The sequence below is a fragment of the Paroedura picta genome, unplaced genomic scaffold (genome assembly GCF_049243985.1).
Source record: "Paroedura picta isolate Pp20150507F unplaced genomic scaffold, Ppicta_v3.0 Ppicta_v3_sca23, whole genome shotgun sequence".
Taxonomy (NCBI): Eukaryota; Metazoa; Chordata; class Lepidosauria; order Squamata; family Gekkonidae; genus Paroedura; species Paroedura picta.
The window spans coordinates 2,639,711-2,644,592 of NW_027518620.1; positions in this window are offsets into that span (position 1 = coordinate 2,639,711).

Below are 4,882 nucleotides of genomic sequence, written 5' to 3' on the forward strand. Positions count from 1 at the left end.
TTATTACAAGGAAGTAAAATGTGAAAAAATATTTCTACATCCCATGGCCTTTCCCAACCATTTAAATTTTTCTCTTACAGGTCTAACACTTTCGAAAATCCAATACAACGCCCACCCGGAACAATGTATGAAGCTAAACGAACCGTTCACTGGGTACTTATCCGTACGAAAATCCCTATTGATTTACCTGTTTTTAAAAGGAAAAAAAATGTGAAAAATATTTCTACATCCCATGGCCTTTCCCAACCATTTAAATTTTACTCTTACAGGTGTAACACTTGCGAAAAACCAATACAACGCCCACCCGGAACAATATATAAAGCTAAACGAACCGTTCACTGGGCACTTATCCGTACGAAAATCCCTATTGATTTACCTGTTTTTACAAGGAAGTAAATGTGAAAAAAATATTTCTACATCCCATGGCCTTTCCCAACCATTTAAATTTTTCTCTTACAGGTCTAACACTTCCGAAAAACCAAAACAACGCCCACACGGAACAATATATAAAGCTAAACGAACCGTTCACTGGGTACTTATCCGTACAAAAATCCCTATTGATTTTCCTGTTTTTACAAGGAAGTAAAATGTGAAAAAAATATTTCTACATCCCATGGCCTTTCCCAACCATTTAAATTTTTCTCTTACAGGTCTAACACTTGAGAAAAACCAATACAACGCCCACCCGGAACAATATATAAAGCTAAACGAACCGTTCACTGGGCACTTATCCGTACGAAAATCCCTATCGATTTACCTGTATTTACAAGGAAATAAAATGTGAAAAAAATATTTCTACATACCATGGCCTTTCCCAACCATTAAAATTTTTCTCTTACAGGTCTAACACTTCCGAAAAAACAATACCACGCCCACCCGGAACAATATATAAAGCTAAACGAACCGTTCACTGGGTACTTATCCGTACGAAAATCCCTATCGATTTACCTGTTTTTTAAAAGGAAATAAAATGTGAAAAAAATATTTCTACATCCCATGACCTTTCCCAACCATTTAAATTTTTCTCTTACAGGTCTAACACTTCCGAAAAACCAATACAACGCCCACCCGGAACAATATATAAAGCTAAACGAACCGTTCACTTGGCACTTATCCGTACGAAAATCCCTATTGATTTTCCTGTTTTTACAAGGAAGAAAAATGTGAAAAAAATATTTCTACATCCCATGGCGTTTCCCAACCATTTAAATTTTTCTCTTACAGGTCTAACACTTCCGAAAAACCAATACAACGCCCACCCGGAAGAATATATAAAGATAAACGAACCGTTCACTGGGTACTTATCCGTACGAAAATCCCTATTGATTTACCTGTTTTTATAAGGAAATAAAATGTGAAAAAATATTTCTACATCCCATGGCGTTTCCCAACCATTTAAATTTTTCTCTTACAGGTCTAACACTTCCGAAAAACCAAAACAACGCCCACCCGGAACAATATATAAAGCTAAACGAACCGGTCACTGGGCACTTATCCGTACGAAAAACCCTATTGATTTACCTGTTTTTACAAGGAAGTAACTGTGAAAAAAATATTTCTACATCCCATGGCCTTTCCCAACCATTTAAATTTTTCTCTTACAGGTCTAACACTTCCGAAAAACCAATACAACGCCCACCCGGAACAATATATAAAGCTAAACGAACGGTTCACTGGGTATTAATTCGTACGAAAATCCCTATTGATTTACCTGTTATTACAAGGAAGTAAAATGTGAAAAAAATATTTCTACATCCCATGGCCTTTCCCAACCATTTAAATTTTTCTCTTACAGGTCTAACACTTCCGAAAAACCAATACAACGCCCACCCGGAACAATATATAAAGCTAAACGAACCGTTCACTGGGTACTTATCCGTACGAAAATCCCTATTGATTTACCTGTTTTTACAAGGAAGTAAATGTGAAAAAAATATTTCTACATCCCATGGCCTTTCCCAACCATTTAAATTTTGCTCTTACAGGTCTAACACTTCCGAAAAACCAATACAACGCCCACCCGGAACAATATATAAAGTTAAACGAACCGTTCACTGGGCACTTATCCGTACGAAAATCCCTATCAATTTTCCTGTTTTTACAAGGAAGTAAAATGTGAAAAAAATATTTCTACATCCCATGGCTTTCCCAACCATTTAAATTTTTCTCTTACATGTCTAACACTTCCGAAAAACCAAAACAACACTCACCCGGAACAATATATAAAGCTAACCGAACCGATCACTGGGTACTTATCCGTACGAAAATCCCTATTGATTTACCTGTTTTTAAAAGGAAATAAAATGTGAAAAAATTATTTCTACATCCCATGGCCTTTCCCAACCATTTAAATTTTTCTCTTACAGGTCGAACACTTGCGAAAAACCAATACAAGGCCCACCCGGAACAATATATAAAGCTAAATGAACCGTTCCCTTGGCACTTATCCGTACGAAAATCCCTATTGATTTTCCTGTTTTTACAAGGAAGAAAAATGTGAAAAAAATATTTCTACATCCCATGGCGTTTCCCAACCATTTAAATTTTTCTCTTACAGGTCTAACACTTCCGAAAAACCAATACAACGCCCACCCGGAAGAATATATAAAGATAAACGAACCGTTCACTGGGTACTTATCCGTACGAAAATCCCTATCGATTTTCCTGTTTTTACAAGGAAGTAAAATGTGAAAAAAATATTTCTACATCCCATGACCTTTCCCAACCATTTAAATTTTTCTCTTACAGGTCCAACACTTCCGAAAAACCAAAACAACGCTCACCCGGAACAATATATAAAGCTAAACGAACCGTTCACTGGGCACTTATCCGTACGAAAAACCCTATTGATTTACCTGTTTTTACAAGGAAGTAACTGTGAAAAAAATATTTCTACATCCCATGGCCTTTCCCAACCATTTAAATTTTTCTCTTACAGGTCTAACACTTCCGAAAAACCAATACAACGCCCACCCGGAACAATATATAAAGCTAAACGAACGGTTCACTGGGTATTAATTCGTACGAAAATCCCTATTGATTTACCTGTTATTACAAGGAAGTAAAATGTGAAAAAAATATTTCTACATCCCATGGCCTTTCCCAACCATTTAAATTTTTCTCTTACAGGTCTAACACTTCCGAAAAAACAATACAACGCCCACCCGGAACAATATATAAAGCTAAACGAACCGTTCACTGGGTACTTATCCGTACGAAAATCCCTATTGATTTACCTGTTTTTACAAGGAAGTAAATGTGAAAAAAATATTTCTACATCCCATGGCCTTTCCCAACCATTTAAATTTTGCTCTTACAGGTCTAACACTTCCGAAAAACCAATACAACGCCCACCCGGAACAATATATAAAGTTAAACGAACCGTTCACTGGGCACTTATCCGTACGAAAATCCCTATCAATTTTCCTGTTTTTACAAGGAAGTAAAATGTGAAAAAAATATTTCTACATCCCATGGCTTTCCCAACCATTTAAATTTTTCTCTTACATGTCTAACACTTCCGAAAAACCAAAACAACACTCACCCGGAACAATATATAAAGCTAACCGAACCGATCACTGGGTACTTATCCGTACGAAAATCCCTATTGATTTACCTGTTTTTAAAAGGAAATAAAATGTGAAAAAATTATTTCTACATCCCATGGCCTTTCCCAACCATTTAAATTTTTCTCTTACAGGTCGAACACTTGCGAAAAACCAATACAAGGCCCACCCGGAACAATATATAAAGCTAAATGAACCGTTCCCTTGGCACTTATCCGTACGAAAATCCCTATTGATTTTCCTGTTTTTACAAGGAAGAAAAATGTGAAAAAAATATTTCTACATCCCATGGCGTTTCCCAACCATTTAAATTTTTCTCTTACAGGTCTAACACTTCCGAAAAACCAATACAACGCCCACCCGGAAGAATATATAAAGATAAACGAACCGTTCACTGGGTACTTATCCGTACGAAAATCCCTATCGATTTTCCTGTTTTTACAAGGAAGTAAAATGTGAAAAAAATATTTCTACATCCCATGACCTTTCCCAACCATTTAAATTTTTCTCTTACAGGTCCAACACTTCCGAAAAACCAAAACAACGCTCACCCGGAACAATATATAAAGCTAAACGAACCGTTCACTGGGCACTTATCCGTACGAAAAACCCTATTGATTTACCTGTTTTTAAAAGGAAATAAAATGTGAAAAAATATTTCTACATCCCATGGCCTTTCCCAACCATTTAAATTTTTCTCTTACAGGTCTAACTCTTCCGAAAATCCAATACAACACGCACCCGGAACAACGTATAAAGCTAAACGAACCGTTCACCGGGTACTTATCCGTACGAAAATCCCTATTGATTTACCTGTTTTTAAAAGGAAATAAAATGTGAAAAAATATTTCTACATCCCATGGCCTTTCCCAACCATTTAAATTTTACTCTTACAGGTCTAACACTTGCGAAAAACCAGTACAACGCCCACCCGGAACAATATATAAAGCTAAACGAACCGTTCACTGGGCACTTATCCGTACGAAAATCCCTATCGATTTACCTGTATTTACAAGGAAATAAAATGTGAAAAAAATATTTCTACATCCCATGGCCTTTCCCAACCATTTAAATTTTTCTCTTACAGGTCTAACACTTCCGAAAAAACCATACCACGCCCACCCGGAACAATATATAAAGCTAAACGAACCGTTCACTGGGTACTTATCCGTACGAAAATCCCTATTGATTTACCTGTTTTTAAAAGGAAATAAAATGTGAAAAAAATATTTCTACATCCCATGGCCTTTCCCAACCATTTAAATTTTTCTCTTACAGGTCTAACACTTGCGAAAAACCAATACAACGCCCACCCA